At 40.0% G+C, this 15,474-nt stretch overlaps 1 pseudogene; it reads right to left on the reverse strand.

The window, feature by feature from the left end:
- Positions 1-12,532: 12,532 nt before the first annotated feature.
- On the reverse strand, positions 12,533-14,930 carry LOC130879312 (glyceraldehyde-3-phosphate dehydrogenase-like; annotated as a pseudogene).
- Positions 14,931-15,474: the final 544 nt, after the last annotated feature.

Consider the following 15,474-nt stretch of genomic DNA (forward strand, 5'->3'; position numbering starts at 1 on the left):
TTGGTCTTCTGCTCAGGTCTTTGATCCATTTGGAGTTGAGTTTCTTTCTTTCTTTCTTTCTTTCTTTCTTTCTTTCTTTCTTTCTTTTTTTTTTTTTTTTTGGCAAGGTGATAGATATGGATCTATTTGGATTTTTTTACATGCAGTTAGCCACATTGACCAGCACGATCAGGTAAAATGCTATCTCCTTTTCCAATGTGTGTTTCTGGAAATGCTGTCTTTTTTTTTTTTTTCAGTCTGTGTTTCTGGTTGTGATTTCTTTAACACAAATCATGTGTTTATATGTGTGTGGATTTATGTCTGGGTCTTCAATTACATTTCACTGATCATTGTGTCTGTTTTTACACAAATGCCAAGCTGGGTTTTCTGTTTGCTTGTTTGTTTTGTTTTGTTTTTAACTATAGTTCTGTAGTACAACTTGACATTGGGGATGGTGACACCTCCAGCAGTTCTTTTTTTATTCAGTCTTGTTTTACTTATCCTGCATTGACTTCCTTCAGTTGTCTTATTGCTCTAGATAAGATTTCAAGTACTATATGAATAAGAATTAAGAGAATAGACAATCTTTCCTTGTTCTTGACTCTAGTGGAATGGCTTTGAGTTTCTTTCCATTTAAGTTGATGTTGGCTATGGGCTTGCTATAAACTGCCTTTATTATGTTGAGGTATGTCCCTCTTATCTTTAATCCCTCCTGGACTTTTATCATGAAGGAGTGCTGGATTTTTTTCAAAGGTCCTTTTTACATCTCGTGAAATGATCCTGTGGGTTTTGTCTTTTAGTTTGCTTATATGAAGGATTACACTATTTATCAATATATTGAACCACCATGGCATCTCTGAGATGAAGCCTATTTGTTCACAGTAGGTGATCTTTTAAATATTTTCTTGGATCCAAGATAGTGGTGGGAAGGATAATTGGTTTTGGAGAAAAGGAAGGATAGGTGAAGGTTACAATTGGCCTATTTGTTCCCGTGGTCCGAGTGGCCTATGGGTTCCCAGGGAGAGCCTGCTAGAGGTCTGGGATAAAGCAGAGTTCCAGACAGGAAGTTTGGAGGGGAAGATACGTGTGATCCATTGGAGGTAAGTGCAGGGTGGGAAGGGAGGCCAGAGCAAGTTTCTCCTACAGAGTTGGTGATAAGACTGGAGGATTGGTTTTGTAGGAGCCAGAGGAGAGGTGAAGATTTGCAGTTAACCTACCTGCCCCACTGGCTGGAGTCTGTAACTTTTTTTTTTTTCAACAACCGATTTAAAGGCACCAACTTACCAATGAGCAAATTAAGGGATGCTTGTACAAAATTCATTGGGACAAAAATGAGGAAGAAAACATATGAAATTTTGGCCGAACATGTGCATTTTCCATTTCTGCCAAGGAACTTGCTGGCAAAGAGCGAAATGCCTGTTGGACATGGAGACTGGCCTGTTGCCCAGTGCAACTGGCCCACACCTTGTTTGGCATCACAGATGGAAGATTTTATATGCTCATGGGGCCAATGGATGGTATTTCCACACAAGTCTTCTTGTAGTCATCTCAAAAGGTTTCTCTTCTTTCAAAAAGATAAATGGCACTTTTGATAAGCCAAGTATGGTTTAGGGATTAGCAGCAAAATATCAACAGGGAATGTGTTAAAAGTGTGAGGTGTCAGGCTCTACCCCAGATCTTCAAACTCTTTTCTAGACCCCCAAATGACACCTGCACTTATCAAGTCTTGAGAAGCACTAATTTGTACATTTACCATCACATCTTCATCCTGCCGTTATCCTTCAAGTGCTGGGACTACAGGCTCTACCCATGCTTCAGACAAACTGAAGCAGAGTTGGAAATCTCAAACCTTGAAACATACCACACACTCAGGAACCAGTGTTCAGCCCCATATTTTCTATGCCTGCACTGTAAGGAGATTGCCTGTGAAAATCAGGCCAGAGTTGGAAGTATGACGGCATGTCACCCATTCACAATGACCAAGTTCTAGGTCTGCTTCACCTCATTTCCTGAGTTGTCTGCTACCTGGAAGCAGAGAACTTCACTTCAATATGGCAGCTGCAGCCTTGAGGTGAAAGAGAAAAAGAGTCACCATTATAATAATTAGGTTTTCCAGGAAAAGTTTCTTGTGTAATAGGAAACAAGCATCCATATAGAAGGCACAGGGCTAGAGAACTGGGAGATGGAAGATGCAGTATGGTGGACATGCAGAGCATAAAAACATTGATCTTAAAGGAAATGAAGGGTTTAAAAGACAGACAAAGAAAGTCATTTCCAGATGAGATGCCCTAAAAAGTTTGATGTCCCTAAAATACAGTTAGTGTATTTTCCCCTACTGAGTAGGAAAAAAATGTTTGGCCAAACCCCTTGTAATGATAATTACATGGATGCCTGCCTACATTCCCTGTCTCATTATTTTCTGCAGGGTTAATGTTAACAGAGTAGAAGTTTTCTCTATGACCTTTTCTCTCCTTTTCTGGTATTGTTTCTTACTTTGTGAATTCTGACTCTCCTGCCAGGCTGTATAGGAAAGCTGTTTAGAAGGAACAGGTGAGACAAACAGCCCATGTCCAGTAACCATGATGAATTGATTACTACCCTGGTGAAAAGGCTGTGCTCTTTATGCTAAACTATTTTAAAAATGGCTTTCAATGTAAGTTTTCAGAACTCTGTCCAGTCTCTTGGCATTTGGAATAGTACCAACAATTCAAGTACAGCGGTGCTGAAGAATGACGAGTTCGTGGGTAATTTGAATCACAAGATTTCAACAGCTCAGTGGAGCTGGGCTCTGAAGAGAACAGAGCAGGCAAAACAAATGCCAACCGCAACCATAATGAAGGCAATCAATCCATCATGGTGACCAGCAAACAAGCCCGTGTTCAAATGGAGCTTTGTGTCTCCTGTCATGGTGACATATTCAATTAGGCAATATTCTATTATTATTTCTCAACTTTTGTGGTTTAACAAAAACATTATTGAAACAAGGAGAAATAATTCTAAACACAAGCAAAAGAAAACCCTTTGATCGGAAGGGTAATAATGTCTTTCACAACCCCTGACAAGTAAATTATGAACGGTGGCAGGAAACCTCTGTAGTACAATGGAAGTTTGAATATGTTCTGGCCATTGTGGAGGTGCAGGGGCTTAGGAAAGTGTGTTGAACTGCTGGGAAGGAAGATGACTTTGTGTTCCGTTGAAGGCTGATGGCTTTTAGAGCAGAGTGAGTCAGGTTAGGACACGGTTCTTCCCAGAGGAGACCTTTATGAATAGTCTTCCACTCTGCTCCGAGGCTGCAGAAGGGGCAGGTGATTTAAACATCCTTTGCTTTACTTCCTAACTGACATTTTCAAGTGACTCATTTTAAACATGAGACAGTTTACCAAGCTATTGTCCCCAAATTAAGTGAGTTTGTATTTCATTTCCTGGAGGACAGAACTCAATATTGTGTGCAGCAGCATCCGAACTTGAAAATGCTGAGAATGGTTTGCACAGAAGACAGGCCTAAAGTCACATGTACCATTTCTAGTACTTTCCTGACAAAACCTGGAAGCTTAGACTTCAAGGTTTTTTGATCTCAAGGATTGTTGATCTTCAAACAATGCAAAGGAGTAATATTCCTTTGGAAATAAGTCTGAAAGTTTCTCAGAAAATTGGGGATCAATCTACCTCAAGATCCAGCAATACCACTCTTGGGCATATACCCAAAGGATACTCAATCATGCCACAAGGTCACTTGCTTAAATATGCTCATAGCAGCATTATTTGTAATAGCCAGAACCTGAAAACAACCTATATGTCCCTCAACTGAAGAATGGTACATTTGTGGTACATTTGCACAATGGAGTATTATTACTCAGTGGTAAAAAGCAATAACATCATGAAATTCGCAGGGCAAATGGATGGAACTAGAAAAAACCTGATTGAGGTGACCCAGACTCAGAAAGACAAACATGGTATGTACTCAACTCTAAGTGGATGTTATATGTAAAGCAAAGAATAATCAGGCTACAATCCACGGCTCCAGAGAAATTAAATAAAAAGGAAGACCCTAAGAGGGATACATGGATATCCCAGGGAAAGGAAATAAGGTGAGATTTCCTGGGAAAACTGAACCTGAGAGGATGCAGTATAAGGGGAGAGGATGGGAGATGAGATCATGAGTTAACATGATAGTCAAGGGGAGAGAGGAATGGAGTGGGAGAGCAATGATAGAGAGATTTTGGTAGATAGTAACACTATGGGGTTAGGGAGAGACCTGATGCTAGGGAAATTCCCAAGAATATACAACAATGACCCCAGCTAAGACTCTTAACAATAGTGGAGAGGGAACCTGAACTGGCCTTCCCTGTAATCAGATTGGTAAATACCTCAACTATCATCATAGAACCTTCATCCAGCAACTGACAGGACCAGATGCAGAGATCCACAACCAAGCACTAGGCCGAGCTCTGGGAATCCAATTGAAGAGAGGGAGGAGTGAATATATGAGAAAGGGAAGTCAAGATCATGATGAATAAATAAATCTACAGAGACAACTGAAATAAGCTCATCGAAACTCAGGAACTCTAGACCAACAGTTATGGAACCTCCATGGGACCGAACTAGGCCTTTTATATGTGGGAGACAGTGTTGAAGATTGGACTATCTGAGAGGCACCTGGCAGTAGGTTCACTAAAGTCTTTATTTCCCTGGTTCAAGCCATCTGTTCAGTGATTTATTCATATAACAGTTCATAAAATTCATTTAAGCCAATATTTATTAAATCTACATATACACATTGTGCATTGATATCTGGAACTATCCTTTGGCTAAACTGCCACCATTTTCGTCTGATCAGCTATACCTATTTGCAAAAGATCACTACAGCTGAGTTGGTTGACTATCACCATTCCTTCTTATGAGGATGGGCTGGAAGGTTCATGGGACCCTCACCAGGGTATCTGAGCATCCAAACACTCCTCCAAACCAGTTGTATGAAACTCTGCCCTACTTAGACATGGCCTCCAGGGAAGGCTAGTGTGCTGAGCTAGGGAACAAGCAGGTGAAGGGGCTCTATCTGGGCTTCCATAGATGAATCATAATCCATCTGAGTGAAGACCTTCCAGTGTAGCTGATTTAAGACTGACTGCACTCCTGCCCATAATCATGCATTCATTGCTATAGTGGTATATTATTTATGTTTTAATAAATAGAACTGTACTGGCTTGGTTGTTTTGCTTTTTTGATCTTCAGGTTGAACCCATATCTGTCTCCGGATTTTTATTATTCATACTACATATTGCTCTGAAGGAAGCCTAGTAAACTCATTGGTTCTTCAGAGTGCACTTTGGTACTTCAGGTTGTTGTTAGATACTTAAGAGGAAGGGGTAGACATGTTCGTGTCTCCATTAGGGAAGGAATTTTAGCAACAGCCATAAAATGTACTACACACAAAAACATAGGCTATTGTAATATTAAGCGTATATAATGATATTAAAATGAACTTGCAATGGTTTGGAATTTTCCATATGTCAGATATTGTTTATTGGTACTGTATGTGTGATAGGCCACGTAATCTCACAATAACTTCATGAATGAAGTGCTATTACTCTACCCATTTTACTGATGTGGAAACTAAAGAAAGGAGGAATTCAACTTTTGAGTCTAAATTCATATGCTTGTGTGTAGCAAGGCAGGAATTTGAAGGTATATTTAAGAAACACTGCAGTCCGTGCTTTAAACTATTTGATTCTGATCTATATTGTTTAAGGTGGGAGGTGGACCTGTAATTATAATATAATTATTGTTTATTTGTAAAATGGAGGAAATATAGGGTATAGAGAAAGAGATGGCTTTAGTTTCAGTACAAATTTTAATAGCAATAGAAGGTGATTCTTTGAAGGCTATATCCTTAAAGAGTTTGTAGGACCCTGAGAGAAAATGATAAAGAATCTATGAAGTAGATGGTTGTGATAACTTCAGACCATGACCAAGAGACATAGGTACAGATGGCCAGTGATGCTAGGACATTGACAGGAAGCTGGTGATGATACAGAAGGCTTCAGACATAAAAATAGGTGGGAAGGAATGCTTGGGACGGTTAGGGGTACACAAGCAGGATGCCAATGGTTAGATCTGCATTGTAGGGAAATCATTTCAGCAACATTTTCCAGGTTGAACTGGAAGGGCTAGACCCAAGAAGAGTAAAGCGTTTGAGGCAGCGTGATATAAAGGAGTATCTGTGTCCATCAAGAAATGGATGCCACAGGAAGAAATGCCATAGACCAGCTATGCTCAGAGCTATGCCTAGCAGAGTATGGTGGGGACCAGGACATAACAAGTGTCTGTTTTTTGTCACAGACTGCTAATTTGGGGGTCTGTTTCTGATTATCTTCCAAATTGTGCTTCTTCATTTTATGGGACAAGGACGTTGATACTCTAAATGAATGATCTGCTCTGTTGCTGGCTTCATGGCTGGCCTGCTTTGCTACTCAACAGCTATTAATGGATATTTTTCTGTTTCGCCAGAACCTTGCTGTGCTGGCTATCCCCTGTGTATTATCAAGTGCCCTTTCCCCCCTAACAATTAAGCCCCAAAGATAACAGGAGGAAAGTAATATGCAATTCAATAGAATCCTTGCAATATTTAAAGGTCTAATATTAAGGGCTGTATTGGGTTATTGAGCATTCAATTAAAGTGTCTCAAGTGTTTAATTTAGGATTTTCCATAGGACAGGTATTGTTTGTTAATTAGTTAATTAAATAACAAATGATTATTGAAAACATGCATTAGGATTAAGCAAGCTGCAAGAGAGATAAAGATATCTCCAAGGCAATTAGCTCACTGTAATTTTAATGATAAATGTGTAATTAGACTCTTATTCTAAAGAGATTGCTGGGAATGCTTTTGCAAGCATTAAACAGGCATGTAACAAGATACTTACTTATATAACAAGCAAAATATAATTCTAATTCTTATTAAGCATCAGCCCGTGTGTTCAAATGATGCATAATTTGCTAAAAGCAAAAATTTTACAAGTATTAGTACTTATAAAAATATAATCCATTAAAAGCTTATGCAACTAAATTATTTTAAAACCAGATTTATCCCCAAGCCTATTTATTTCCCTTCTTAGACAATTACCGGAGCCTCTCAAATGTATTATGACTCAGTGTGCATTTATGCATTTACGCATCAGCACTTGAGAGGATTACTAGGCACATCACAAATCCCTACCCCCACCCCAGCCCAGTGTCTACTTGCAAAGAATCAGTCTTCTCTGACAGGTCTAGAACCTGCCACAGTTCTGACACATAGTATTATGTACACATTCACACAGACTCGAATGAACACAGTCAGGAAGTGTAGATGTTTCTGATGATGTATAAATCTGTTTGTTCTGCTTTATTGTAGCCCTGGGATGGCATCTCTTCAGATAGCTAGCAGCCTGGTTGAGTAGGGCTGGGGACCAGCATAGATTATGAGGTCCATGGAAATTACATTAGTGATAATCAGATTAAATATGAGAAAATACTTAATGAGTGTTTTTCATTTATTACCATAATTTAGACTTTTAGTAGTCCTATAAGGATGGGTGCTATGGCTCATCATCAACCCCAAACTCATTTCCAAATTAGTATGTTAAGGCTATCAACAGTGTGAAAACTGCATCCAACCAGAATAGTTAGGGTTGCAGTCTTTGGAAAATGGTTAGGTTTTTGGTGACTTTGTAACAAGAATAGAAACCAGCCATAGACACAGACACAGTGTCTTGAGATGTCACCAGAAGGCCCTCACTAGAACCTTGTTCAATGCAGAACCGCACCTGCAAGCCTCCCAAGCCATGTGCTAGATCGGCTCTTTATGGGTTTAGATTGCATTAGCCATTTCTTGCAGTGGCTAACAAGGGACTTGTGGAAGATTAAATATAATTAGAGAGAGTTAGCCCTGTCCGTATTTTCAATGGAGAATCAGAAGGGGTATGGTCATAGACTGGATTCACTTGCCTGTTCAATAGTTATTATTTTCAGTTTTTGAAATTAAAATACAATTGCACTATTTCCACCTTGCCTTTTCTCCCATAACCCTCCCTTTGCCCCTCCTTGTTTCTTCTCAAATTCATGGTCTATTGTGTTCATTTGTGTTTATTTTGTGAAATCAGGAGTCCCATTATTTGATGCATTGTTATTCTTGTCACATTCTCTTGATAATTTTTCTTTAATTTTGGTTTAATATGAAGTGTTCTTCTCTATATTTTCTGGCTAATTTTGAAGTTTACTTAATCTTATGGTAGAGTCGCTCTTTTTCAGTTTACATTTGATTTGACTTCACTGATTTAACCCTTAATCTATTGCCGGTAAAATATGCTTCTTGGAAACTACAAATACTAGACTTGGGGTTTAAATTTTTTAAGTGTTTGTGTGTGTATCAGAGAAAGAGAGAGAGAGAGACAGAGAGACAGAGAGAGACAGAGAGAGACAGAGAGAGAGACAGAGAGGGAGGGAGGGAGGGAGGGAGGGAGGGAGGGAGAGAGAGAGAGAGAGAGAGAGAGAGAGAGAGAGTCATGCATTCTATGACATTCACATGAAGTAGATCAAAGGTCAACTATGTATCATTGGTCTACTCTTCCAACATTATGTGGATTCTGGGGATGACACTTGGGTCTTCGGATTTGTGTGGCAAGTGCCTTTTATCTGCTGACCGTTTCATGAGACCTAGATCTTACTTTAACTCCAGTCAACTGCGTATTTTAATTGGAGAGTTAAGCCTGTTTATATCTAAGGTTATTAATGAGGGAAGCTTGATAAGCACAGTAATTTTGTCAATTGTTTTGTTGATTGGATATATGTGTGTCTCTCTGTGTGTACATATTTATACATATTATATATATACATATTATATATTCCTTTTTTTCATCCTTCTGCTATCTATCATGAAATTGTTCCTTCCTGCATCTGCATCCTGTTGACTGAGACCACCCCTTTACCCTGCTGTGTTTAGTGTTCTGTTATCTTTTGAAGACTGTGCTTTGCGAATACTATCCACTTTTGTGCTCATCTTGAAATGTCCTTATGTCTTCAACAAATTTAAGAAGATTTTGCTTGCTACAGTGGCCTAAGTCAGTAGTTACTCATTTTCAGGGCTAGAATCATAATTCTATGCTTTCTAGCTTTTTCTGCATTTTTGATGCAAGATTTAATGTTCTGATGTATTTACCTTTGTAAGCAAACTGATTTTCCTCTTACAGATTTTGATATTGTTTCTTCATTTTGTGTTTTTAATATCTTGGCTCTTTAGTTTGTCATGAAAAAGTTTATTTTCTGGCTATGTCTATTTGAGCCTCTAAATGTTTCTCATGCTTGGCTATCTGTTTATTTCCCTAAGTATGGGAAAATTTCTACTACAATTTCTTCACTGAGAAAATTGTTGAGACATCCACCCTCTTTGACCCTGACTGCTTTGGAATTTGCTATGTAGACCAGGTTGGCCTAGAATTCACAGAAATCTGAACATCTTTGTTCCTGCCTGAGATTAATGATGTATTCCACCATGTCCAGTAATTTCACTGAAATATTGTATTTTTAGTTTTTGTTTCAGCTCTTTCTTCTCTGCCCTTGGGTCTTAAGTTTGGTCTCTGTATCCACATACTGGAAAATAGTAGTTGCAATCATGTTTGTTTACTTTTTTCTTTACTGTGCTCCAGTGCAAAATTTTCTTAACCTTGTCCTCCAAACCTGATTGTCTTTTTCTGCTTGGTCTAATCTATGATGTGTATTTTCTATCAGATTTTTTAAATTTAATGGATTTTTCCTTTCTAACATTTCTGTTTACTGTACTTTTACCAAATATCAATTTCCTTGCTGAATCTCTCATTCATGCTATGACTTCCTCATCTAAATTGTTGACAAGTTTCTCCAATTCCTGAACTGATTTTCTTACTTTGTTATCTATTTGTTTGTATTTCCTTTGAGGTCTTTGGTGGGTTGTATGGGTTTTCTTTTGAATTATTCTCTAGGCAGCTGAACTGTTTCAGTTCATTTGAATTTAGTAGTGGATTTATGATCATTTGGCTGGTTGAGCTGTCTTCTCCATGCCTCGTAGGCTTTAGTATCACAAATTATGTTGATTTGGTTATCTCCTCTAGTTGTATTTGTGGATTGTTTTGGTGTTCAGCCTACACTCGAGGGCTTAGTCACTAGTACCACTTGGGAGGAGAGAACAAACTGTTGCAACATCAGGACATCAAATCCTACAAGACATAGCCACAGGCTTAAAATCAACTTAGCAATTAACATATCCCTAATAACCACAGAAGTGAAACTGGCAATCATCTAGAATATGACAGGAACTTAAACCATTAGAGTAAATGAGTGTAGAACTGGCACCTGGGTGACAGGAAGGAAGCAGTGGGGAAAGGGAATTAGAGAAGAAAGGAAGGGGGAAAGTAAAGAAAGTTAGGGGTAAAACAAAAAGAAGAAATGAAAGTGATAAAAGAGTAAAAGGATTACCCAATAGTCATAAAAACACATGAACAAAATTATATAAATTTAAAATAAAAATGAAGGATGTTTCAAAGAATAAGAAAAAGTCTAAGTATTAGTTAAATATATAGTAATAAAGAAAAATAAGAACACAGGGGTAATCAAAGGAAAAAAGAAAGAAAACAGATGGTGAGATGAAAAATGCATAAACAAAATTAGATGAATATAAAGGGTAGATCTAAATAGTAACATGAGCATGGCAGTGGTGGCACACACCCTTGGTTCTAGTACTTGGGAGGCAGAGGCATGTGGATCTCTATGAGTTCAAGACCAGTCTTGTCTGCAGAACTAGTTCCATGACAGCCAGGTCTACACAGAGAAACCCTGTTATACACACACACACACACACACACACACACACACACACACACAATATATATATATATATATAACTATATATATATATAACTTTTTAAAATGGAAACTAGTTGATTCAGTGGAGAAGGTGCTTGTTTTGCAAACCTGAGCTCGTGAGTTCAATCCCTAGAATGTACACAGGAGAAAATCATAGCTGTACTGTGACCTCCTCTCTGGTACATGGACTTCTAGCACTCACATCATTTCCGATCATACACACACACACACACACACACACACACACACACACACACACACACTTTAAATTTAAAAAGCAATTAATTATGGGGCCTAGATGTGCAGTTCAGTGAGTAAAGTGCATGATACACAAGATTCAGGTCTTGATTTTGGTTCCTAAACCCACATAAAAAAGTCAGGCACAATGATGCTTACTTCTATTCACAGTTCTGGGAGCCAAACGCAGGCAGGCCCCTGAGATTCACTGGGCCAGTGAACTCTGCCTAATCAGTGATCCCTGGCTAAATGAAAGACCTGTGATGTGGGATTCCTCTCTGTATGCTGTGAATGCCACTGGCTAATAAGGAAGCTGGTTTGGGCCCATTGCAGCACAGAGTAGGGCAAGGCAGGAGTTCCAAGTAGATAGAGAGAGAGAGAGTAGGCAGAGTCATGGAGAAGCCATGTAGCTGCTGCATCAGACAGATGCTGGATGGAACCTTACCAGTAGGCCACAGACATGTGATGATACACAGATTAATAGAAAAGGGTTAATTTAAGATATAGGAGCTAGACAATAAGAAGTGTGAGCTAATAGACCAAATAGTGTTGTAATAATACAGTTTCTGTGTGATTATTTTGGGTCTGGATGGCTGAGAAATGAACAAACAGCCTCCACCAAAAGACCTGGCTAAAGAAAGATGAAATAAAAACAGTGGAGATGACTCCTGAGGGATATTACCTAAGGTTGACCTTCACACACGCATGCACGCACCTTGGGCCCCCACACATGAACACATACCTACAAGCTCAAACACATAAACAATTTTTTTTTTTTTTTGGTTTTTTTGAGACAGGGTTTCTCTGTGGTTTTGGAGCCTGTCCTGGAAACACATAAACAATTATAAAAGTAGGATTGAGATGATAGTAATAGCAAAGAAGAGAAACAGGAAGCCATTTGGGGGAGTGGCTTCTCTGTGTGCTCTAAATTCCAGTTTGCCAGAGGGATTTGGAAGAGACAGCTCAGTTGAATGGAAGGTACTTGTCTTTCCCTGTGATGTATGCTGGTGTGAGCCTGCATTTGACAGGCATCAGTTATCTCCCAGACCTGTTGGAAACTTCTTCAAATTTCCTTATTTATGCATGGGGAAGCTCTGCTGGCCACAATCAGGTCTGTGGATTGTGAACTAGACAGGTTACAGCCCCCACACCTCTATTAGAAACTTCCTAGGTTGTACTTTTTAGGGCAGTTAATGTTCTATCTGGGACTTTTGAGAAAATAGAGAAAAATACGCACAGAAAGACCTATCTTTGTCCTCTGAAACAGTGCTATGTTTTTTCTTTATGGGCACAGTGAAATTTATTGATGGTATTCAAGAGAGTAGGGTTCCCTAAGCCCATCCTATTATTCTGGGGTTCTCCAGTGGAAAATGTGAAGGAGATGCTCAGTGTCAGGATCTGAGTTGGGACAGGGACTTCTCAGCAGCTGAGGGCTTCTCCCTCACTTTCTTGTCCTTGCTGGGGTGGTTGGTCCAGGGCAGGTCATGTAGGCCATGAGGTCCACCACCCTGTTGCTGTAGTTGTCTATATTCATTGTCATACCAGGAAATGTGTTTTACAAAGTTGTCATTAAGAGCAATGTCAACCCCAACATCAAAGATGGAAGAGTGAGTAGGGTGTCACTTTTAAAGTCACAGGAGACAACCTGGTTCTCAGTGTAGCCCAGGATACGCTTCAAAGTGCCCTCGGATGCTGGTTTCACCACCTTCTTGACATCATCATACTTGGCAGCTTTCTCCAGTTGGTATGTCAGATCCATGATGGACACCCTGGGAGAAGGAACATGGAAGATCAGATCCGTTAGCTTCCTGTTTAGCTCTGGGATGACCCTGCACACAGTCTTTGTAGCACCAGTGAATGTAGGGACGATGTTATGGACAGCATCATGGCCATCACACCACAGCTTCCAAGAGAGGCTATATATAATCTCCTGGGTGGCAGTAATGGCAAGGACTGTGGTCATGAGTCCTTCCACAGTGCTGAAATTATCATGGATGACTTTGGTGAGGGAGGTAAGTAATTGGTGGTGCAGGAAGCATTCCTGACCAACTTGAGTGAGTTGTCATGTTTCTCCTGTTTCCCACTCACCACTAACATGGGTGGGAGAATCAGAAGTGGTGGAGATGATGACCCTTTTGGCCCCACCCTTCAAGTGGTCCTCAACCTTCTCCATGGTGATAAAGATGCCAGTAGACTCACAACACCAGTATCACCCCATTTGAAGTTGGTGGGATCTGGCTTCTGGAAGATGGTGATGGTCTTACGTTGATGATAAGCTTCCCATTCTCAGCCTTGACTGTGATGTTGAACTTGCCATAGGTAGAGTGACAATGGAACATGCAGACCATGTAGTTGAGGTCAATGAAAGGGTCATTGATGGCAACAATGTTCACTTTGTTACCACAATCAAAAAAAGCCCTGGCAACCAGGTGTCCACTACAGCTAAATCTGTTTACTCAGAATCCACCATTGCTTCTCAAACACAAGGATGGCACTGCATAAAAAGATGCAGCTGTCTCTGGAACAAGAAGGAGCAGAGAGCCCACTGCTAAGTTAATTGCACTGCTGGAAGGAGATGGCTATGAAGGTCAAGTGGTCCACTGGAATTTCAGTGTTCCCTGACACCATGCCTGTGAATTCACTTCAGATAGGCGATTCCAGGGGTTGATCCATCTACTAATCTCAGCCACAAGACTGTCAGATTCTAGAGTTATTGTCAATTGCTGTGGTCTGTTTCCTGGCACCACGGAGAAGAACCTCCCCTTGTCGACTCCACTGCCTGAGCTGGAGCTCCTGCTGCCTATACTTTCTGTCTTGCCAGCACCCCACTTTTAGGACAGTCTTCCATGTCTCTCTCTCTCTCACTCTCACTCTGGGGTTATTTTGCAGGTTGAAATCAGGCTCTGACTTGTAGTTATCCTCTATTCTCAGATCCCCAAGGTACCTCAGTACACTAATTTCTTCATTCGTGTGACACTGGTTAACAGCTGTCTGAGTCAGGGTAATGTTTCTGATGTCTTCTCCTAATAGAAGAGAATTTAGCCCTCATCAACATCTGCAATTGGATTTGAGGCTTATGAGAGCTGAGTTTGTCCTAAGGGCAGAACTGTCCATTTCATTTCATGGGACGTCTGGGTTATCCTTCAGGTGAGTCATCTGTCTCCCTCCACTGCTGTCTCGTGAATTCCCAGTGTCACTCTCCATTAGGAATTGAGCCGTTTTTTTTTTTGAGTCTCCCCCTTCACAGTGTCACGTGGAGACAGCTTCTAATCTGCCATTTTATCTGAAAGTTCCCAATCTGTCAAGGATGCCTTATACAAACCTAAACATAACACTGATGTGGTTCGTGGTGTTACTGCTGTCTAACTTTGGCACTCAGGAGTTAGGGAGTGGTGGCTTATAAAGTTATGGAAGCCTTGTTCCACCAGATAGCATGTTTGATTATGACACAAGATCAACAATAAGGAAACTGAGGGAGAGGGAGAAAGATAGAGATAAAATTAAGTTTTAAAAGATGACTGACCATCTGGGACAATCCCTCCTCCTTTACTTCCACTGAAAATGGATAAATCTAATTAGTATTTATAAAAACTGAAAGTAAACAAAAATTAATCTACCCAACTTCCAAACTCAGTAAATGGCAGACCTTGAACCTCTGACTCAGGGTGTTCAAAACTTAATTTCAATGCACTTTTCAGATATATGATTCTGTCTTATTGCCTTCAGCGTAGGTAAACTTACCTTTTACCAAGGAGCGTCTTACCACCTTCCTTTTGTGACTTAAGAAGTTCCACTCCTGAGTAAGCCTCACATGCCTTAGTTCCATCGCTTAAATCCATGGCAGCAAATAATAGGTACAAATTCTTAGTGAGACAAATGTGAACCATTTCTGCCTCTGATTTCTATTTGACTTACAACCAGCACTTAACTCCAAGAAGCCTCTAGATCCTTGTGTGAGGCTTACATAGGTAATAAGTTCACCTGGTAACATATTCGGTGGAGGCCAGTGAAGACCACTGGCTTGTTCCTAGAAACACATTGCATGAAACCATAATGAAGGACCACCAGCCGGTTGTGGAGACTGAAGAGACCAGTAGTGGGCCAATTATTTGTGGGGGGAAAGGATTTAACCGGAGGGAAGCCCAATTTTTCTCCAAGTATCAGTCCATATTCATTAAGTCAAAGGAACTAACTTGTAAAATAAAACCACTTGGTAGCTTATTCTTCCTGATAAATAATCCAAATATTCTGTCTTTCATTGTGTGTGTGTGTGTGTGCGTGTTGTTTCTTTCTTTCCCTGTTGCTCTGATAAAATACTCTGACAAAAACAATTGAAGAGAGAAAAGGCACAGCCAGCCCATCATGGTGAGGAAGTCAAACCGT

The sequence above is a fragment of the Chionomys nivalis genome, chromosome 8 (assembly GCF_950005125.1).
Source record: "Chionomys nivalis chromosome 8, mChiNiv1.1, whole genome shotgun sequence".
In the NCBI taxonomy this organism is placed as follows: Eukaryota; Metazoa; Chordata; class Mammalia; order Rodentia; family Cricetidae; genus Chionomys; species Chionomys nivalis.